Source organism: Pygocentrus nattereri, chromosome 5 (genome assembly GCF_015220715.1).
Source record: "Pygocentrus nattereri isolate fPygNat1 chromosome 5, fPygNat1.pri, whole genome shotgun sequence".
NCBI lineage: Eukaryota > Metazoa > Chordata > Actinopteri > Characiformes > Serrasalmidae > Pygocentrus > Pygocentrus nattereri.
The window spans coordinates 40,502,672-40,517,943 of record NC_051215.1 but is presented as its reverse complement, the minus strand read 5'-3'; the positions used below and the strand labels follow the sequence as shown (position 1 = coordinate 40,517,943).

General features: G+C 40.5%; 1 long non-coding RNA gene across 6 annotated transcripts in view; it reads right to left on the bottom strand.

The window, feature by feature from the left end:
- LOC108442490 overlaps nt 1–15,272 on the bottom strand; it is a 303,460-nt gene that overhangs the window by 141,766 nt on the left and 146,422 nt on the right. For 3 of the 6 annotated variants that reach the window (XR_005130296.1, XR_005130295.1, XR_005130297.1), the window contains exons 5-6: nt 3,315–3,375; nt 2,975–3,033 (exon numbers count right to left, since the gene is read on the bottom strand). This is a non-coding gene — a long non-coding RNA (uncharacterized LOC108442490). Of the gene's footprint in view, nt 1–2,974; nt 3,034–3,314; nt 3,376–8,325; nt 8,455–15,153; nt 15,211–15,272 lie in introns of all 6 variants that reach the window. The other 3 variants (XR_005130299.1, XR_005130298.1, XR_005130300.1) reach the window with 3 other exon arrangements.

The following is a 15,272-nucleotide window of genomic DNA, read 5'->3' as shown; positions in this document are numbered from 1 at the left end:
TGCCATAGAAAAATCCTTTTTGGTTCCCTAAAGAACCATGTTTGGCAAAGAGATCTGTGAGTGCGAAGAACCTTTTAAAGGTTTAAAGAATCTATACATAATGTAACGATTTTCAGAGAAGTATAGGTTCTTATTATTATGTGGTAGTTCTTTAACTCTGAAATGGTTCTTCAGACTCACACACTTCATTAAGAAAAATGGTTCTCCAAAGAACCATTCACTGAAAAGCAAATAAAAACCTGACCTGGCAAAGAATTTTGAAACTGTAGAAGTCTTTTTGGAAGAGGCTTATGAACTGAGAATGTCATGAAAGAATATTCATTCTAATAATTGCTGTTTTTCCATACAAAGAAGAGAAGATGATATGAAATTAACTTTACTTTCTCCTGAAACAGTGACTCAGTTCATTTTTGCATGTACACACATTCAATACACTTATATTTGAATATTTTTTGGTGAAGGTGACAGGGGGCCTTTTCGGTTTCACTTATTCAATGCATACGCATAGAAAAAAAGAAAATATATTTAATATTTAAGTGTTTATTACATTATTGGATTGATGAATAGCTGTGCCAGTTCTTCTAAGGCCAGTGTGGGCCAGTGTGGGCCAGTAGGGATATTATAGTGGCTGGACATTCATGTTAAACATTATGTTTACAATAAAACTTGAGACAATTTCACAGATCCTAAGACAGTACCCACAACTGTCATACATTTTTGATTGTTTTGCACACATTTTAGAAGTTTTATATAGAAATGCTCCAGGCAACTAGTCACACTTGCAATCAATTCAAAACATGATGAGTTGACTAGCTTAGGACGAGTCATACTAGCTAATTAGCCAACTGGGCGCTAGCCAAGCACTGGAAAAGACATATTTCTATAACAAATTATGTTTTGTTACTTTTCTAAGTTAAAACAAGCAAACATCCTCTACAGAGAACAAACGTCTGCACATTTTAGTGCACAATCACTCTTTACTTGCTGAATTTAACATAAAAAACACAACATGCTGCTGTGCAAAAGTAAAGTTTTATGCTTTTTCAATTGTTAAACTCACTCAAATACATTAAAATTAATTAAAACATTAAATTAATACATATAAATTATTATAAACATTATGCATCTAAACTTTTGCATAAGACTGAATAAAGACTGCAACTAAAGCAACAACTGTGTTTTTTGTACTGTGAGGTGGCGGCTTGTGTACTGTTTGGTCTGCTCCAGCTAGTTGATTCATGAGCTTCATTGAAAGCACAGAAAGTTTGGTCATCTGCTCCAGGATCTCTGCCACACTTTCCTAGATGTGCTTCTAGACGGTGTCTTAAATTGCTCCAAGTGTTTCCACCAGTGATTTTCATTTTTGTTTCTTGAACACTTGTTTTTGAAATTGATAGCAGTCTTATTTTCAGTTGGACAAAAATCGGACTACAAGCTCAGTGAGACAAAGCAACAGGCGTCATCTTGGTTTGGCCTCACATCAGAAGCCCATATTGCCATTAGGAAGCCAAATCTGCCAGAGAGAGAGAAAGAGAAAGAAATGTCTTTTCACACTGCTGCCTGCCCTTCAGGCTCTCAGGAAGCAGGGAGCAATAGCTGCACTTCTATTTACAGCATAAACAGAGCTGGAGAGAAGTGTGGTATTTGTACAGAGTGAATGAAGGCTCAATTCTCAACAACAACAGAGTGCATGTACAAACATGAAGACAGATACATCTGAAAAGCTGGGGTCTAACTAGTGAAATCCAAAGCTCAAGTGAGTGCGGATCTTTAAAAGAAGAAAGAAAAAGAAGAAAAAAAAAGCTTTTCACTGATGGACTTAGTACTGGGATCAAAGTCCATTGGTGCCATACAATTTTTTAAGCATGAGGTCAGTTTAAAGGGGAGTAATCCAGCCACTAATGCATGCATACTGGCATTTAACTGTTTTTGAAAACATTCTTTCAGCTATGTGGTGACAGAGACAGTGCATATTCAGCAACCCAGGTCAGCATATATACACCACGGAGCATTCATATTTAGCAGGAAGCAAAGAGGGGCGGAGTTAGCGAGATAGAATCGGCTTTGCTCGCAGAATCTCAGTCGAGTTGCCTAGGTCACATGAGATTGCCAGGGACTGCGGGCCTGAGATTAATGTTTTTGTGATGATACTGATGCTGCAGCAAATAAAAGCCGCTGTGTGGTCTTTTACAGTGTGTGTATGCTTGTGTACGTGTGTGTGTGTGGGGGGGGGGGGGGGGGGGGTGCTCTGAGGTGTGGTGTAGAGCTGTATTTGATCTTAATCATGATATATTCTCCGTCACTGCTGTCACGATCCATCACTTAGCGCGGCCCTGGCGCGGCCGCCCAGCCAAGGTGTGGCTTATTACACCACCCCAAAAGCTCATGAATAATAAACAGGGTTGAAGAGCCATCCAGGCTGCGGCCCGCCGAAGCAATATCCCCGCGGCAACGTCACCTCACCCCCCCCGGCCACCGCCACCACTACCACCTCCACCATCTTCCTCTGCCACCCCCCTGGACCCCATGTTTATGCATGACGCCTGTTTCATATGTATCAGCCACATCATTTCTGCTGTTGTCCCGGGGACTGATGACACGCTCTGCATTAAGAGTGATGACCTGCACACAAGGGCCCGCCACTTTCCCCCACTTTACTGCCATTGTCAAAACAGCAGTGCATTTTCCATACGCGCACAACCCTAGGATCTGTTGTTTCTCCTACCTTGGCGTCGTCAGGAAAGACGAAGAGGCAAACAAGAGAAAGGGAGCAGGAGTGAGCGTTTGCGTATTACAATACTTGTGTATATTTTCACAGCTCTGGCTCTACTTGTGTCTTATTATCAGCGACATGAAACAGAGGAGAGAAAAAATCAAACAAAACAAAAGGAAAGGTGCTCTCCACCGCTCCGTGTCTCATAATTAAGTTTGCCTTCCTTTTGGTGTCAGAGAAGGAGATGGGATTTGATCCTACCTTTTTATGTTGTTTTTTTTTCCACCTTTCTTTCCCTCATTTTCTTCTTTTTCAAAGATCTGAGTGGGAGAAGAAGAATACATAATGCATATGATGGACAAGTAATAAATAGGACCTCATGAATATTTAATGACTGTGAAGCACATGCCTTAGTACTGTACATTTCCACTTCAAAATAAATATCATATTTAGTTCAGTGCTCATTTTTCAATTATATCCATGCGCATGGTTATCAATTTGCACTATGATGTGTATCATTTTCTTTGTGCACCAACAGCACTGAAAGTAAATTTCTTAAAGCAAGTTTGTGTGCCTGTGTTTTATGACAGTTTTCTCATACCTGCTAGATTCCTTCCATCTATCTGCTCCAGGGAGTTGGGATCCATCAGGATTAAGCCAGCCTTTCATGCAAAAAGAAGGAGAGGCAGAAAAATAAGCAGGTGACGTGACTGAGCATGCTTAACTTATGCAGCATTTTTTCTCCCACTGCCATCCACTCCTCCGATTACAGGAAGAATTAAGGGTCAAGATGTGATTTTACTTTCAAATAAGGAGCATGAGACGCTTCAAAATGATTATGTCTGTCCCTTCGTTTGCTTTTACTTCATTGTCATCCTAAATGTTGAGTTACACCAGTGAGAAAGTGCTCTACTTGTGTAGAGCTGCTTCTGTTGTTCTTCTCTTTTCCACTTTGACCTCCCTTTTCCTACTTTAAATGGCTCACATCACAGGAAAAACACGTCTTCATGTTAAAGCTTCAAAGCATACCACCCCTGCAAAAACAACCCATTCCTAATACACTGTGTTTGTGATGTCACAAAAAACAGCACATTCACATCCATCTATTCAGCCTACAGCAGTTTAGCCCCGACCTTTCATGGTGAAGTTATAAGTATTGTTTCACCTTGTTTCCCAATCAGGTCATTTACTTATACCATCTACATATACAATACATATATCATAAAGGCACAGCTACAAAACAGCCTGTTTAATTCTAAGAGAAAAAAAGAGGTTGGAATGACTTTTGGCACATTAAATCAGACAGATGTCACATGCAGATCTGCATAATACAATAAAAATGAAGGACATGGCACATTAATATATATATATATACACACATTCTCTATCTCTACCTCACAATGAGTGTTTCACACATGGCCTTCCTCTCTTTCTCTCACTTTTTCTACCTTCCTCCTTGCAGTAGCTTTGTCCTCGAGCATTCCTTTACAACCCCCCCCTCTGTTTAAAATCTGCATGCCCCTCCACCAAACCCAACCCCCAACCCCTACCACCACTGGAGCCTTTGCTGGCCCTCTGCCCGTACACACATTTGTGTCTGCTTTTGAGTGTTTTCAGAGGCCCATTAAACAGCGCCTTGGCAGGACCAGGCGCACTCACCTCACCTCTAAGACCTGCAGAAAGAGGGAAGGTTATCACATTCCCTCATCTATGCCAGACACACACACACAGAAGACTCACGCACACACAACGACAAATAGAAGGTTGAAGGTAACCCATCCGCATGAAGGAAGTAATACTTCCTGTGACAAACTCAAATATTGGAATCTGTAAACATGCCACATTATACCGGATTTCTCACAGAAGTCTTTAGGCAGCAGACAGTGGGTTGGTACTGGAAGCTCTGTGTCTTTTCACTTGTGCACTGGACATAAGTGCTGTAAAGCTGAAGACAAGACAGGCTAAAGGGGGGTTGGGGGGGTTGGCTGGGACCAGGGCACAGGGGTGCATTGCTTAATTCTGGGTATGCTGCAACTGTGCCTTCTGCTGGCCAGTGGGAGAAAATGTGCAGAGCAGGGACATGAGCTGCTTCTGGTGTAATTCAACACCCACGATCAAGTGCAAAGCCACGCACTTCCAAGCACTGAAATATTTATCAAATCAAATTTATTTGTATAGCGCTTTTTACAACGGATGTTGTCACAAAGCAGCTTTACAGAATTCCAGAAAAGACAAAGTTTTAACAAGAATGTAAAAATGTAAAACCCCCCCCAGCAGGCAAGCCAGGGGCAACAGTGGCAAGACTCCCTCAGAACTGAGGAAGAAACCTTGGGAGGAACCAGGCTCACCAGGGGGGACCCATTCTCCTCTGGTCAAACTTTAGCATGCTATTAGTCAACAACATTAACATTTGCTTACACAGTTAGCAATGACTGAAGGGATTATATGAAGATAGGCCTACATGTCCTGAATGTAATCAAAGACATAGTAAAAACCACAAGTAAGGAACTGTTACAAGTAAAGAACTATGTGTCTATAGAAGGTGTAGCACCTTTAGCATAATACTTGAAGTTCCCTAACCTGTTATGTAGCTGAATCCCAATGCATCAGTGCACTGAAATAGTCTGAGTCCTTTTTTTTCTTGTTTGGTCATATCATGTGCAAGACACAAAATAATACTAATTACCATGGAAAGAAGGCTGAAGTGTAGATATAAGACTGGTGCTGCAGTAACAAGATCCTTGGGTCATCAAAGACATAGCAAAAAATGTCTCTATATATCTGTGTAGCACTTTTAAGTCTCTATTATGTCTCTATTTAAGGTGTAGCACATTTAAGTCTCTATTTTGTCTCTACTTAAAGTGTAGCACCGTTATGTCTCTATTATGTGTGTATGTAAGTTGTAGCACATTTAGGTCTCTATTATATTTCAACATAAAAAAGTGCAGCACTGTTATGTCTCTATTATGTCTGTATGTAAGGTGTAGCACCTTTAAGTCTCTATTATGTCTAAGTAAGGTGTAGCACCTTTAAGTCTCTACTATGTCTATGTAAGGTGTAGCACATTTAAGTCTCTATTATGTCTCTAAGTAAAATGTAGCACTATTATGTCTCTATTATGTCTCTATGCAAGGTGTAGCCTATTATGTCTCTATTATGTCTCTATGTAAGGTGTAGCACTATTATGTCTCTATTATGTCTCTATGTAAGGTGTAGCACTATTATGTCTCTATTATGTCTCTATGTAAGGTGTAGCACCATTATGTCTCTATTATGCCTGTATGTAAAGTGTAGCACCTTTAAGTCTCTATTATGTCTCTATGTAAGATGTAGCACCATTATGTCTCTATTATGCCTGTATGTAAAGTGTAGCACCTTTAAGTCTCTATTATGTCTCTATGTAAGATGTAGCACCGTTATGTCTCTATAATGTTTTTATGTAAGTTGTGGCACCTCTAAGTCTCTATTATGCCTCTATGTAAGGTGGAGCACCGTTATGTCTCTATAATGCCTTTATGTAAGGTATATTATCTTTATGTCTCTCTTATGTCTCTACATAAGGTGTAGCACCTTTAAGTCTCTATTATGTCTGTACATAAGGTGTAGCACCTTTAAGTCTCTATTATGTCTCTACATAAGTTGTAGCACCTCTAAGTCTCTATTATGTCTCTACATAAGGTGTAGCACCTCTAAGTCTCTATTATGTCTCTACATAAGGTGTAGCACCTTTAAGTCTCTATGTAAAGTGCAGCACCATTATGTCTCTTTAATGTCTCTATGTAAGGTGTAGCACTTCTCACATTAGATCCAAAGTTCTCTGGCCCATAATGTGACTCAATACCTTCTCTGGAAAATGATAAACCAAGACATCAGTACACAGAAATAATCCAGAGAAGTTACTGACAGAGTTTTTGCTTTTGTCTTGGGTGCCAGAGATAAAATAATGCTAATTACCATAAAAAGAAGGCTGATGGGTAAATATAGAAGACTGGTGCTGCAGCAGCAGCCGTTTCATCAGACAATACTGAGATATGTCAGAGTTAATTATCATATTCTCTCACACCTGCAAACATCACGCCTGAACTCCAGGAAGAAAGTGAGAGAGAGGGAGAGGGAGAGAGAGGGAGAGGGGGAGAGAGAGTGAGAGAGAGGGAGAGAGAGAGAGAGGGGGAGACAGAGAGAGCTAGGCTGAAAGGAGACTTGATATTTTGACTTGTGAGCTTGATGACTGCCTCCCTCTGCCACCTGTGAAGGTCTCTGCTCCATCAAAGCACATTAGAGATATTAGGCCCATGCTTACTTATGAAGCAGATAAAAAGCTGTGGGGCCTCTGGCTTCTCAAGCTGTGACTGGAATAGCTATGCAATTTGCCAGCAGAAAAAAAGAAAAAAAAAACAGCATTTTGATCTTAATGAATATAAAATGGCTGCCATTAAAAGTAAAACAGATTATTTTGGGCTTTTCAGGGTGTGCGGCTCTCTTGACAGTCTTGGAGGGCCACTATGATCTTTCATTAAAACCTCACAGCAGGGTCCCCTCCACGGCCAGCCGGGCCTCAGTCCTCAAAGAGATTGGCTGCGTTTAAAAGTCATTTTCATAAATCTACACAGATTTCTGAAATTCGGTAATGAAAGCCATGAGAGAGGGGCCGGCACTGGGATGAGTTTATTCTTTTTTTTTTTTTTTTGCAGCTCTGCCATGCTGCCGGTCACGTTGGTTAGGCAGAGGGAGAGAGGGGCACAGGCCCATCAGCATCACCCCCATGGCAGCATGCCACGTGAGCCTCTGCCTAATCTGTGTTTGTTAATGACTAGCATGTGCTAATTACTGTCAGCATCCAGGCTCTGGCTCTCTCCCCGCGCCACAGCACCACCGCCCAGGCTACCTGCCCAATCAAAGGCCTGGACGCTGCACACTTTTAATTGCATTAAACTTTGCCTGGTGATTTGTTGCTCTGGGAGCGAGGGGAGGAAAGTAGCGGCAAGGAGACGGACTGACAGCTGGCCAGCTCCACTAATGGACCTTCAGAAGTCAGGCAGGGAGGGAATTTATTGGTCTGCTTGTTTTTATTCATCTGTGTGATCTTGACACAGCATCAAGACATTTAAAAACATCTCTCTCACAGCTTTTTGGACTGGACGCTGCCAAAGACACAAGTGAATGAATAAACCGGTCATTTATTGGGCACGAGAGGAGGTGAAAGGAGGGCTACTGGAATGTTTTTGTTTGAGTGTAGTCCTAAACATTATACATTTCTTTACTGAAACTCAAAAAACTGTTGGCTTCAAAGAGACTTACATGGCAAAAATCTTGTCAAAAGGAAAGCTTGTAAAAATAAGAACTATGACATGAGTACACAATGTAAAAGGCAGCTGGTGTTTTCAGATGGCATAAAGAAATAAATCTGAAAAACTGAGGTTTTCATTCAACAATGACAAAATACCTTCAAGATCGAGACTTTTATTTAAAAAAAGCATTTCTTTTAGTCATATGCTAGATACTCTTTGCACTCTTTCAGCGCAAAATGCCAAGAAGGTCAGGGCCACAATTTCTCGTTCTTCTTCTGCAGCAAAATTAACATGGAAGGAGGGTGAACAATGAGCTATACATACCCTGATGTATGCAGTGATCTGGGGCCTTCTGGGCCAGCCTTGAGCCCCTTCAAGCACAACAGATTTTCTACACACTTTCATCCTCCAAGTGCCACCACTTAGATCTCTCATGGACACGTTTGATAGCATCTTTACAAACAGAAAATATAAGTAACATGTCATATCTGTAGGCAAACAAACAAGTAAATACATGAATAATAGATAAAGACATAAATGAAGACTGTACGGGGCATCTGAACGCATACGTGTAATGATGTTCAAACAGAAGATACAGACAGCAGGGAGACATGGTTGGCATGGCTGGATTCCCCCACTATAAGGGGGCCGAGGGACAAGCACAGATACACATACGCACACACACCCTGAGACAGGCACTCCAACATCATGGTCTAAGATCCAAGGGGAAATTAGTGGGCACTTAGATCCACACATGTTGAGTGTTTCTGCTGGGATTCAGGCCACAAGATCCAAGCAGCAGCACATGAAAGAGGCGCTGCTGCCCTACAGCCGCCAGCACCCCTCCACTACACCGCAAACACCTCCAACACCAACGTTTGCTTTCACACATAGATTTCCTATCAGTGTCTGAAGTGTAAGTGTTCCAAAAAATAGAAAAAGATGTAAGAGACAAACAGCTTGTACTGTATATATTGATACATACTCTGATGCTTCTATGCCTCAGCAAACCTGATTAATGTTTATTACTGTTTAATGCTTAAATGTCTACCATGGGTTGCTGGCAACAATTTAATGTTTTTTTTTCCTAAAAATATCACAGTATCACTGTATATGATGATATTTAAGTTTGCATTAAATCAAGTTAATGAATCCATGCCTCGTGAGCACTCCCCTATAAATGTTTTTATATAAATAAAGGATTGATAAAGGGTCTGTTCAGTTGTCCATTCATTTAACCTCTGGTCAAAACAGCAAATGAATACAAGTTATTTACTTTTCAGGAGATTAGATTTACATGAGGAAGGGAAAGTCAAAGTAAAACAAGTGAAAAACATGATGTAAAACAAAAATGCAAAGAAAGTGGGACTAGGAAGACCACCAAATCAGTCACCATTAGATAAACAGCAGTTAAACCTTTTATGCAGGTTTATTATTATAGATTGTTATTATAAAATAATATAATATTATATAATATTATTATAGAGAGAGGAGAAAGTCAAGCTCCACTCTTGCTTCAGATCTGAAGAAATCCATGTTTCTGTCCATCCTTCCACTGACAGAAATGACAACTTAACACTATCAGTCTGAAATCATGTGTAGCTGTCACTAAGAAACGAGACCAAGAGCCAAACAAAGAAGTTGCTGGTGTTCCCAGAACAATGGACTGACCACCCCACACAACAGATCTCAACATCACTGAATGTGTTTGGCACTGACTGGATCATGAGAAGAAGCAAATGCAACCAACTTTTAAGACTGAACTTTAGAGGTGTGGAAAATATCACTTTGCATTTCTTTGAAAAATAAAAAAGCAAGTCTATAAGCTATATAAGCTATAATAAAGGCAAAGAGTGAACTGTTTTTAGCCAATAAAACTAAATATCATTATTACTCTGTGAGACCTATCTGTATGAACTCTTCCTTGTTCATTTATTTTTTTTTAGAACAAAAGATCTAAAATAAAAAAAAATATATATTTGATTATTTTATTTTGTCAGTAAAATCTGCTTCATGCTGGTCTGCTAATGTCCCGAGGTATGTACAAGTCATTGGTGGAACACCTAGGCATTTAAGGGTGAAATGCTACATTATAGGTGTTAATGCAATGCCATGATTGGAATTCACACATACATTGTAACGCAGTGCTTCCTAATAAGAATTCAGACACCTCCACATTCAAGAACAGCATGACATTACACCACGACTGAAAACACCTCAAAACACCTTGGTAGGAATAATGAAAGTGTGTCAATTTCTTCAAGATTCTGCAAAATGCAGAGAATTCCAAAAGAAGGTTAAAATATAATAATGACCAATAATGGCAAGATGAAAGCATTATTTGCTACTGATGAGTAACCATGCTGCCAAAAATGTTGACAGTGTTGGTACTAAACTCTAGCCAGATGTAATTTGAAATCCACTGCCATTCTCCTGGTCTAAGTGGCTGTGGAGTGTATGGAGCGAGGAGTGTTATTTGAGATGCACTGCACACTGTTCCAGGCCTGCCACAGGGCTCAGTGGGGCTCGGGGGCTGCCCTGAATGTTCCACGCATCTCTGCAGACCTCCGCACTGTTTAGCGCCCACCGCCCAGTAGTAATTCTGTGTTTATCAACTCTTTATTATGGGCGCATCATCATTTACAATGGTACCATCTGCTCATTACCTTCCCTGAGTATGGGGCAAATTGCTTTCACAGGGAGTTAACCAGGAGAGGGAAATTGTCAGCAATAGAGAGAGAATCAAGAAACCTGCTCTTGCCTATTTGCAGAGGCTGTTACCCGCACAAGAGATTCAGAAAAACGTTTATTTTTTAAGGGGATCAAATAATTAGCCAGCTCTGGTTGTGCGAAGAGAAGCGGCGAGATTGGTAAATTAAAACGAGGGGCCTCGGTCGAAATCAAATAAATTTCAGAGCGTTTTATGGGTACCTGCAGCTGTGTAGCAAAAACAAATATCGCATATGACCACATGACTCTAATTTATCTGCTTCTCTCCTAAATTAACAGCCTAGGCCAGGCAATGGGAAAAACAGTAGGAAGCAGAAAATAGGAGAATTCCTATCTCCACTCTCGCATTTATTCCATTAACTCCTCTAACAACACGGGATGAGAAGAAGCACTCGCTCACAAAAAGCGCCCATCAGGGGAAAAAACAAACGCCTAACACCTAAACCTTTACTCAATATGGAGAATTAGACTGCCTCTCTCTTCCAACTGTGAATATCAATACTGCAGGCGGCACCATTTTCTCCCACGTACGCAGCGGAAGAGGAGAGGGGGAAGCAGGACCATCTGTTTCATCTCGCTCTACAAATGATGTATGTAGAAGCAAACCAATGAATTAAACCACATTAAAACACAAAAAAGCTCAAATGGAAAAAGGATAGAAAGAAAGAACATCGACATTGTACATTAGCAGCCTACTGATAAATAAAATATGGAAGAAATGTTGCAAAACTGCAGTCACTTTCAAACTGTACTTTGGATGTACTGACTGCTGACATGTTGAAGGATCTTTTCTCATGAGTTTTCTTTAGTAGTTTAGCAGTTTGACCTCACTAAAGTAATATTTTTAAAATATTTTTACTAATACTGTAACCTAAAACCACTAAAAACCATGTAATCGGCAGATATCAGCATGGCAGATATGGAGAAAAATAATTGTATGATTACACTGCTACATATGACAACTGTAATATGTCCTGCAATGTATTAACCCATTAAGCCATAAAGGCCTGTATGTGAGGACACACTTCACTTCCTCACTTTCACAACTACAGAACTCCCAGGGTTTCCCCACACACAGGCTATACCCTGGGAGCCCCCCAAAGCATAATGGTGGCCACTTGAGTATCTTTCAGCCCATTTCAAGAAAATACAATTTTAATAAATTCCATAGAACAAACATTTGATATTTTCCTGAATAAAGAATGACATACAGTGGCACTAATGAAAATGACCTAAACCTTCACTTTAGCCAATTCCAGAAAGTGCTTCATATCTAAAAACAAAAAACATGCCTTATTTGAATACTTGAATAAGTAAACCAATGAAGGGTTTAAATATCTATATATTAAAAAAACCATTTTGTTATCCAGCCTCCATGGTGCTCCCCGTGGTTTGTTTCACTCCTGATTCTAATCATATTAGTTTCATACCATCATATTCCATACCCCAGTTACCAAATAATTTATAGTGCTTATTATAATGATTAATTCTTAAGAACTAAATAATAAGTCTAAAATGTAAGGTGTTAAAAACACAATTAAGAACTCTTGGATCAAATGAATACCTTGACTCATCAAAACACCCACAGAAACCTATTAAGGAAAAACTGTAGGGTGCTCACAGCACACAGTAAGCAATTTTGATTGGTCAGAGACTCATTTGCATATTGCAGACCTTTATGATATCATTATTGCAAAGGACAATACTACGGTAATTATTAACCAAAAAAATATTGTGTAGCCAGACGGCACAAAGATCAAAACATGTAAGGCCTTAACAAGAGGGACACTTGAGTGAATAAAAGAAGGTACAAATTAAGTAGAGAACAAACCACAGAGATATTAACATCACCAGGCAGAATGTGACAATACAGTATCAATGACAGAGCCCATGCCTGCTGTTTCCCCAGATAAGATTTATATAACACATCATGTGGTGCCCTGTGTCTGATAGATTTGGAACTGTCAGAACAAATCGTGACACGTTTGGATATTTTTCAATGTGAAGGCTGACATTATTCATGATATTTCAGTGGGGATAGAGGCTAAAAGATCTTTGACATTCAAGCATGGTGACCTGCAGCTACGTTAAAGCGCGGGTGGGCACAGCGAGGGCAGATCCCATCATCTGCCCTCAATCAGTGGTCATCACCACTGCGCCATCAGAGTGGCAGGGCTGCAGGGCACGCACGCGCACACACACACACACACACACACACACACAAAAACACACAAAAACACACCCTATGACCTCATCTTACCAACATGTATCTGAGTGAATCACTCACACACATAACACATGCTAAGCCCCTGACTCATAACCTTCTATATACACACACATACTCATACATATACAGCCTTTATAATGATTGATCTGCTCGTATAGCTAATCCAGACATATTCCCCTCGTATTTATCGCATCCTCACCACCTCAAACAACATTATTTCAGTCTCATGATACCACTTCTGATGAGGAGGCAGAAGCAAATAAAAACAAAGCTTCTGAAAAGGCATAAAAGATGGGGAACAAGGAGCCGTCTCGGAGTGCATTATATGCTCCGCGTCGCAATATTCTCATATCTTTTGAGACTGATTTACAATCCTCCTTCAAAGGCGGCACACCGCACTGGTAGAGATTTATGTAGTGAGGGTCATGTCTCACCTAGCTGCAGCCATATGCACGTCTCATTTCCATATGCTGTATTAGTGTCATGTCAGATAGTGCGCTGAGACTGGGGCCTTATTAGGCACGGGGGTCCCTGCTGCAGTACAAATCAACACCACCGGGACCTCTGTTCATTCTCTGTCACACCGACTCTGCCAAACGCATCTCCATATGCGCAGGCTCTGTCGGTGGCTGGCCAGTCCCGCTCGGCCACCGCCCGCTTCCCTGTACAAAAATCCCCCAGCGGCGGGAGCGGGGGGCCGCAGCCATCACAAGCGTCTGGGGAGAGGAAAGCACAAAACCATGGAGAGCATTAGGGGGATGGGTTTGGGGTGGGGGGGTTGAGTTTGGGGGTGCCATAAAGTTGGCAGCACACGATTGCGACAGCTTTGATTCCCAAGAAGAGAGTAAATAAACAAGATCCCCTGTGGTTCCTGCAGAAATGGAGTAGAAGCAGCGCAAGATGGAGGGACGAAGGAGGAGGAGGATTGATGGGGGAACACACAAAGAGTAGTATTATCAGTTCTCACACTGGCTTATCTGAAGCAAAAAAGAGTAGTCAGATGAGTGACTGGCACGGAGGACTACAACAAATTCAAATGAACACAAGTCTCCCTCATTTGAGCAATCCACTCAATATGCCTCTATTTCCTACCGCATGTTTCAGAACAAAGTCATTGCGTTTCTTCCAATGAAGGAAGTATCTTCACAGGTGTTATTCAGTGCAGATGAAAATACACTGGAAAATACACTGATCTTCTCCAATATCTGTTTGTTTGTAAAATGCACACATATACTGGTTCAATGATATACTTTGTTGAACTTCTAAGTAAAAATTCAATTAGTACACATTCTTAACAGAGAACAGACTTCTCTATGTTTCAGTGCACATGTAAGAGCACATTTAAGTATGTAAGTAAGTAAAACTTTATTTATATAGCACTTTTCCAGAGTGGCTCACAAAGTGCTTTACAAAATACTTACAAATAAAATACAAGACATTTAAGATCATTATAATCATATACTCAAATAAGTAATACACACAATTAAATACTCATTTCAATACTAATTTAACACATGGGGGGGGGGGGTAATTTGTGGCACATTTGTCACTTAGTATTTTATGTTTTCCAATATGTTTTTATTGTTTGGCGCATTCATCATGAAATTTTATATATATATATATATATATATATATATATATGTATACACACACACACACACACACACACACACACACACATCCACAGTATATACACATATCAGACATAACATTATGACCACCTCCTTGTTTCTACACTCATTGTCCATTTTATCAGCTCCACTTACTATATAGGTGCACTTTGTCGTTTTACAATTACAGACTGTAGTCCAGCAGTTTCTCTGCATACTCTGTTAGCCTCCTTATACCCTGTTCTTCAGTTGTCAGGACCCCCACGGACCCTCACAGAGCAGGTCCTATTTGGGTGGTGGATCATACTCAGCGCTGCAGTAACACTGATGTGGTGGTGGTGTGTTAGTGTGTGTTGCGCTTATACGAGCGGATATATACATACATATACATGGACAAATATTTTGGACAATATATTCCTTGTTAATAATTTAAATACTGGCAGTATTGCTATATTACAACACCAAAAGGATTCAATGCATTCAGTCAAGTGATATCCACTCCACTCGGTTCCACGGTGTGGAAAGTGTGCTGGATGCAGGCGTGTGTGCAGTTTGCGGAGTATATTCTGAATTTACTAAACTTACTAAAGGCTCTGGATACTGCAGCCATCTGTTTTGTGTCATCTGCTCCAGAGAGAAGGGCTGGATAAAGAGAGAGAGAGAGAGAGAGAGAGAGAGAGAGAGAGAGAGAGAGAGAGAGAAAC